Genomic DNA, 8,407 nt, shown 5'->3' with positions numbered 1-8,407 from the left:
AATTTGTCGCTTGCAATGCTGTGTAAGATCATCTCATTAATTCTAGTGATGGGCTAAATTATGAATACCTTGCATTACATAGTAATTTGTTTCATGGTAAAAGTAATTGTCCTGTAAATGCCCAGAATTATTCTTCTTTTATGAAGAAATCTCACCTAAACTCATGTGCTGCAATTTTGTGATCTTGTTAAGGGCATGTTCTGCAGCACAAGTGGCTTATTTAGCTAAATGCTCTAGATCTGCAGGTTCCTCTGCCGCGTGGTACTCCTCAGAGTGTTGATGGACCAGAGGCCTCAGAGAGGTTACAGCCGAAAGGAGCACCATTGAGATGCAGCTTCTGATGACGCGAACGATGTTCTGCCAGTCCCAGAATCGCTGTTCTGGGGCAGATTCCCCTTCTTTTGTGAAGTACAGAGCTGCAACTCCTCTCTGGACAACCCATCTTTTCAGCTGGTGGGTAATGGCAGGTGTGAATGGGGAATTGAGCTCAGAGGGATCATCTGTATGAGTGTTAATGATTCAAAGTAGTTGGGAAATTATTAAAAATTACTAATATCTGTTGTTTGTTTATTTAAAGATGAACTTGAGTTGACTCAGAAAAAGTAAGACTCGGTTAATACAAGCAGAAAATACGCCATAGAATTGTCTATTCTTCCTGTAATTTAAAAATGTGTTGGCCAGTGATACTCTAAGCAATGTGACCCTCTGTTGTTGTTACTCTCTTTTGCTTTCAGCCCCAAGAAAAATATTGTCTATAGTGTAAAATACAATATTGTAGTATATATTTACAATTCTTATACTTGCATGGGTCTTGTAACAAAGATGGGGAAAACATTTTAGCAGGGCCTGCAGCAAAAGGACAAGAGGTGATGGTTTTAAACTAAAAGAAGAGAAGTCTATACTAGATACTAGGAAGAAATTTTTTTACGCTGAATGTGGTGAAACGCTAGAACAGGTTGCCCAGAGAGGTGGTGGATGCCCCATCCCTGGAAACATTCAAGGTCAGGTTGGATGGGGCTCTGAGCAGCCTGATTGAGTTGAAGATGTCCCTTAGTGCAGGGCAGCTGCACGAGGTGATCTTCACGGTCTCTTCCAATCCAAACCATTCTATGATTTAATGAATTTTTAAATGATGAAGATCCAGTCAAATGTTTGATGTTGGATGAGGCACTCAACATGCAGGTATGCCTGAGTCTGTCCTATCTGGAGTTTCCTAAAATCAGACAGTTTACTTTTCCAATACAATGGATGGGATATTAAACTTCAAACCAAGCAGAACAGTGAGGTACAAACCCTCCTTGTTTTCAGTGTGATACAATACTTCTACTACAAAAATGCTAGGGAAATGTTTGCTATTCCTCCTCTTCCGCTGTTTGAACTACTGTTGTATGTCGGCTGTGCTTAAGAAGTGAAGAGCTAAGTATAATACTACCTCTAGCAAATAAAGAGTATGTGGAAAAAGATGAATGTAATAATGGTAAGGGGATAACAGCGTAGTAGCAAGGTAAATTAATCATTCAGACCTAACAGAAAGAATTTTGCGAAGGTACGTTTCTTTTCATATTAAAGGAAAAATTTTTAAAAAAAGAAGTGCATTTAGAAATTGAGATAGCAAAGTGAATGAACTTAGGAAGAACAACTGAGAACATAAGTACCATTAACCATTGTCCCAGATGTACTTTTAAATTTGGGCAAAATTCATGAAACTTAAACGCTTCTATTTGATTAGTTCCCCCTTCATTTTTATATTCGAATATAATGGATTGTCATCTGAGTGGTGCAGTTCTGTGTCTCGTGAAAGAGGAGTTAGCCTTGAAAGCAAGTCTGGAGGGTGTCCAACAGGCCAAAAGGAGTGAGACCATGTTCATACATTCGAATGAATACGCCCCTTCTTACACGCATGCAGTGAGTAGAGAAGGCAAGGAGAAATACGCCATGGTTACCGGGAAATCAGTTTTCCGCAGTCTGCCTAGATTTAATCCAAGAAAAATGCATCTCTGTTGCTTTACGGAAACCAAGATTTTATACTGGAGACTACTATGCCACAAGGATGGTCGTTGGCAGATCTTGCTGTATTTTTCCTATTTAGCCCAGCCGAAAGATAGTGTGCGCTTCCTCAGTATTCAGACATGACAATCCCTAGTAATTAGCTGTCCCAGAGCTAGATTATTAGTAAGCTATAAGAAAGTCTCTAATTTCCATCAACAAATACAGTTTCCAGTCATTATACTCTGCAAGAATAGCATCAATTTATTTGAGATTTTCCTCTTCTAAGCACTGGTAGGAAGAGTTATTCCCATATGAATTTAGAAGGATGATTAGAAAGAGACTTTTTCAAGATGGCTTTAAAATGAAGCAGCCAGACATATGAATGTAAATCATGTTCTATGGGAAGAAAAAAAAATAGATCAGGCTAAGAATGCAAATCGTATTCAAGGGGAAAATTCAGATCAATATTAGAATCTGCCTTGTGTGACTGCAGTAGCATAAAATTATCTGCTGAGCTGCCTGTAAAAATGAGAGTAGAGAGAAGAAAATGATTTCAAGCAAAAGATGGCCTGCTGATAATTTGGCACAATTAAGCTTAACTTGTAACCCAAACTGGGGGTGAAATATTATATGAAAACAGAGGCAGAATACTTGTGGAAAATGTTGGGTACATTTTTAGTTTGTTGTTACAGCAAGATCATAGAATCACTGGGCTGGAAAAGACCTTTGAGATTGTCAAATCCAACCACACCTGTCCACTACTAAATGATATCCCTAAGCGCTGAACCTACCCATCTTTCAAACCCCTTCAGGGATGCTGCTCAACCTCCTCCCTGGGCAGCCTCTGCCAGTGCTTGAGAACCCTTTCAGTGAAGAAATTTTTCCAAATGTCCAATAAGAACCTTCTCTGGTGCAACTTGAGGCCATTCCCTCTCATCCTGTCACCTGTCCCTTGGTTGAAGAGACCAACACTCCTAAAAGGAGGTTGTAGAGAGTGATAAGGTCTCCCCTTGGCCTCCTCTTCTCCAGGCTAAACAACCCCAGCTCCCTCAGCCACTTCTCCTAAGACGTTCTCCAGCCCCTTCCTCAGCTTCGTTCTTCTTCTTTGGACATGCTCCAGGACCTCAATGGCTTTCATGTAGTGAGGGGCCCAAAACCGGACCCAAAGGAAAATTACTTGACTGGTATTAAATTCCTAAGCAATGGAAGCCCAATTCCCCAATGTTCAATTAGGAAACAAGTCAGTAACCTCGTTTTTCCAATATAGTGTCTCTCTTTCAAGAAGAGGTCCCCACATTCAGTAGGTATATTCTGGAGAAAATGAATTTTGGTCAGGTTTTCATTGTGATTCTCAACGTGACTTGGAGTTGTTAAGGATTTTGTGGGATGCCTGTTTAGAATAATGGGTTTTCAACCAAACCAAGCAACCAAATGATCGTACAGACACAACCCCAGCTACTTCAGCTTTAGTTTTCTGAACTGCAACAGAATTGACTGAATTTAGCATTCACAAACCTCTCAGCCTCCAGTTTCTGCAGATCCTAGATAGTTTCTGAGGATATTTTTTCTGTGAATGATGGACGCTCCAAGGCTGAAAGCCTTAGTTCCCATTTCCTTGATGATTTTGGTGACACCTTTTTTCTGAATTCGTTGCCAGACACCAGGTCCTGAGAATCCCACTGCAAGATTCCAGGTTCAAATTCTTTGCTTTAGAGCTGGTCTTTGAGTTCCTGCACACCATGGTCTCCATGGACCGATAAGTCTTCCACCCTCTGAAGAAAATTATACGATGGTATGTCCTGAAGTTGTAAATTTGCTGAAATTAAGACAGTGCTGTGAAACATTTGCTGAGTAAGTGTGTTCTTGGCACCTTGTGAGCTTTTCTGAAAATTTGTGGATGAGGATAACAATAGGAGCTGCTGAGTTGTGGCAATTTTGGAGGCTGAATGCTCTCAACTCAGAGATAAGATTTTCAATGTACTTGTTTAAAATTTATTAGAAATGCTGTTTAAAATTATCCAAGGGACTAAAGTGGAATAAACAATTTCACTAGTAATCTAGATGGAAGAAGCAGCTTGTTCCTATGAAATATCCATAGAGATGTCCTTGGTTTTAGCTTTTCAACATTGACAATAGTGTATTAATGGAAAAAGATAATCATGACCTGTTCTGTGGGAGCCTTCAGCGCTTGCTAGACAATTTTCTTCACTAGTGAAAAATCGTGGATGCGTGACACTATTACAATGGATTAATAAGTGTACAAATTAAGATGTGTGCCTGAATTCTGAACTGCACTTTCCCATTTTGCTTTCATGGAAAGTATTCAGAGTCCACTTTTTAAGTAATCATGTGACAGAACCAAGTAACAGGAGCTTTGATGGCTTGAATAGCGTGTGAAGAGTAGGATGGTTAAAAGTGTATTTTGTTGAACAAAACAGTGTGTTTTGCAGTGCTTTTCATGCTCTATGTGTGATTTATGAAGTAGTGAGACACATTACAAGGAAAGGGAAATTAGAATGTCTGTCTCCTCTGCAATTCTACACTGCTGCTGAGTGATCGCCAAGGCTGGGCCTACAAATTTGCTGCAGCAATTATTTAAAACTTCAACTGCAGGCTCAGACTTTAGAATATATGTCTTAAAAGCCGAATTTTGCTTCATAGCACATTGGTGCTCTTTTTCCTAGTTTACTTGGAGACTGATGCATTTTAAAATTTCTGACTGGCGTGTGCAGGACATGGTGGGAGAGTGGTGGGGAACACCGAGTCCCCTGTCTTCCCATTTCTTTGCTTTTAGAAGACAGAAAGCTGCAAATGAGCATAACTGGGAAAGCGACTTTTTCACAGAGCGCTGCACATTACCATAGACTTGAAAAATATGACGTATGGGAAAGATATGGCCATCTAAGACCAGTCTTCACACCTGTCCTTAGAGAATCATAACGATCGCCTCAAACAAACGTGGTTTCATTTCTTTATATTGAAAGTAAAGACTGAAATGGACGTTTGGATAGATGAACCTAGGCAGAGCCGATAGGTGATTTTGTTTAAATTCTTTTGATTGCAGCAGAAATCAAATGTATTTTGCCGGAGGGTGACTTACCAAGCAAAGCACATTAAATCACCCCGCTTCCAAGGGAAAGCGAAGCAGCAGATATATGTCCTTGCTGGAGAGGTAAGATGTCTGTTACATGCTCATTACACTTATTTATGTCTTGGCTGCAAACTGAAAAATATTCATGAATTTTATATATTTTAAAAGTGTTTCCAGGTATGCCTTTAGCTTCTCTGTTAAGTCTGAGCTTGTACAAACTGTGAATTCCCTCTATGCCCGCTATAGTGTTTAATTTTTCACCCGTTTAGAAGTTGTGGGAGTTTGACTGCAAGACAGCAGTATAGAGATGGCAAGATGCACCCAAGCATATTAAAGGGTATGTATTCTGTGCTAATAGCACAAACGGTGACTGTCAGGTCTTTACGGCACGAGCCTTGGGGAAGTCTCTGATCTGGTTTTGTGTAAATTGAGAACGTCTCTGTAGGTTCACATTTTATATAAAGCCTTGCAGGACTTACTGTTTTGTGTTGTGTCGTCTTTGTCGATGGCTGTTAGTCTCCAGCAGACCTTTAACAAGAAAGCTGCCACACGATCTGGCTTTTCATATGGGGGGAAGTTATGCTTTAGATTAGCAGTGGTGATACAGAAAGGATGGGAACCACCTTATTTAAGTCAAATTTGCTTTAGGTCTCTTGCCTTGGACGGATCTGTTGTTTGGGCACAATTCCATGCTCAGACACACACGCGTAACGCAAACACAAACGAGCATTTCCTTGTGAGGTGAAGAGGCTCAGAAATGCTGAGGCTGTGCGTTCCTGGCTACGTCTTCTACTGTACAGCCCGAACCTCCCTAATCCAAGTATATTCCTGCTGACGTAGTGCCAGCAAGTTGCTTAAGTTCCCACCTCTCTTGGAGAGCAGGTGGTGAGGGTGCATGGGAGAAGCCTCGCACACGTTGGTGACCGGGGACAGAACTTTGCCCTTCTTGCCTGTAAAGTGACTACCATTTGTGAGGGGCGTGGGAAGGCAGGAGGTGATGGGCATTAATGCATAATTTCTTACTAAGGAATATACTTTGCTCAGTAGTGAAAACATTTAATTCAGCAACTTAAGAGGAACTGATTGTTTTCAAATTCAGAGAAGGAATTCTGAGCTGTTTTTACTGTGCATTTAGTGCAGCCAGTACCTTCAGTGGGAATGAGAAGATGCACTTCTTGAGAGTAAATGTGGTAGAAACAAAGACTTGTTTCAGCTTCTTAACAGTCTTGAGTGTTCAAAAAGTTTAAATCCCCAATTAGAAATAACAGCTTCTACAGTTCTCTATCATATTGAACACTCATGTCAGGTAAATGGATTTTTTTTATTTCTACTTTTGAAAGACATAGGAAGTTTCAGTAAAACAACAGGCATTGTAAAATAGCCTCAACATTTAAAATTCTGAAAGCAAAAATTTGTTTCTTTCAGATAGATGAATTTATTTTTTTAAGATATAATGAAATTAATATGAATTATAAATCATACCTAGATCATCAAGTTATTTCTTCTGGAGAATAGAAGTATTGTGCAGAAGTGCGTTACTGATTTCAGTGTCTTAGGCTGCTCCCTTTTGACTGCACAGATGAGAGTGATATCTGCTGATTATACTGTCAGTGGATGATAAAACTGACCCCTCTGCCCACTCAAAACTGATTTCTTTGCATGTTGCAAATATCAGAGTGGTAGCTGGCTCTTGAATGTTTTTTGTGTGATCAGGTTATTTAGATGGTCTAATGATTTGTATGATCTGATCCACCGTGTTCCACGCTGATCAGCATGTTATGAAATCACTTAATGTCCTCACCCGATGTTAACAAATGATGAAGCCATTGAGAATAATCTGGAATTTAGTTTTGCTTTTCTAGACTGCAGCAATGAAAGAAACGAGGAAAAATGTCCAGTGGCAATACAAAAGATAGTTAGAAGAACCCAATCAATTTAGTGGTAGAGCATCCACAGGTGTGTAGCCACTGCTTTCTGCCATTGGAAGGAAGGCTTAGGTGTTAAAAATGATACTTCTGAACTTTGTGTCTCCACATTCTTCTCTCCGTCCACAATAAGCCCAGTGTTCTTCCAATGAAGTGTTGGACTACAGTCTATCAGACTCATATAAATAAGAGGAGATTAGAGCATGGGGTCTTTAAAATCTTTTTGTCTACTTTTCTGTAAGTGTTCAGAGGAGTAAGATTTAACTCTGAACACGGGCAAATCCCACAGTATTAGTCTTAGGTTAGTTGAAATCAAGGAGTCCCCTTTCTTTACTAAGAGTACTGTGTAATATATTTACAGATGAGGTGTTACTTTGAAGTCAGGATCTTGTCTTTGATCAAAAGCATACAGCTTCCCTCATGTCTCTTGGAAAAAGACAGTAGTTATGTAGCAGTGGTGTGGGGTTTTTGATGTTTTGGACAGCAAAAATGACATTTACATGAAACAGTAATCCAGGGAATGTATGAGATAAGACCATTTCAACTGCGAGTTGAGAGAAAGTCGCACAAGCAGACTCTAAATCAAGCAGAAGTAAGAGCATGTCATAGTCACTTTCCCTCCCGTACCTGCTGTTAATTGAAGTACCGATAAAGGAGGTCTGTCAACATTAATATGATGAAAAGTAAAACATGTGTTTAAAATTTTCTAGATGAAAGTATTGTTAATTGGTATTACAGAAAAGAGGTTTGGAGCAAATGCTTTTAATTCAGCGTGCTTGTTGAAGAAGTGTAAATATACTACGGCAGAGCTTTTAAATCCACAAAGGGAAAGGGCGTAGAGACTGACAGTGCTGGATTTTGTTGGTTCCTAAGGAGGATAGAGAAGGCACAGTACCATTGCAAGGAAAACCACTTGAGCACTGGCTTGCTTACCCTTCGTAGTCACTCAAGGCACTGACTTTATCAGGGCTGTGTGTTTGGATCAATGATACTGTTTTTCTGGTGGTTTTGTATTGACAGGCCATGGTTTGTTATATGACTTCTTAAATGTAAACACAAACGTGTCTGTCCTGAGGGGGAAAAGGGAATCTGGAAGAATAATATGTTACATACACGCAGCAAGGAAACAGCATTGAGGCATGTCTGTAAATATTTCTTTTAATAAAGAGTTTATGGCTTATTGTACGGCATGTAGTAGACTTAGTATCATAGTATAGTAAGGGTTGGAAGGGACCTTAAAGATCATCCAGTTCCAGCCCCCTGCCATGGGCAAGGGTTTGTCCCACTAGATCAGGCTGCCCAAGGCCCTGATCTAGTTGGTTCCTGGATCCCATTGGTTCTTCCATCTTTAATTTTTACCCACAAGCTTTCAACCTGTTCATAGCTATTCTTCAACAACAGC

At 39.9% G+C, this 8,407-nt stretch overlaps 1 long non-coding RNA gene across 1 annotated transcript; it reads left to right on the top strand.

Annotated features, from left to right (window-relative positions):
* The first annotated feature begins 273 nt into the window (after positions 1-273).
* Positions 274-5,138, top strand: LOC128853479 (uncharacterized). Its single transcript, XR_008452021.1, has 3 exons — positions 274-453; positions 3,647-3,781; positions 5,054-5,138. It is a non-coding gene; the product is annotated as an uncharacterized LOC128853479 (long non-coding RNA).
* Positions 5,139-8,407: the final 3,269 nt, after the last annotated feature.

The sequence above is a fragment of the Cuculus canorus genome, chromosome 13, assembly GCF_017976375.1.
Source record: "Cuculus canorus isolate bCucCan1 chromosome 13, bCucCan1.pri, whole genome shotgun sequence".
Lineage (NCBI taxonomy): Eukaryota > Metazoa > Chordata > Aves > Cuculiformes > Cuculidae > Cuculus > Cuculus canorus.
This window is presented reverse-complemented; position numbering and strand designations above follow the sequence as displayed.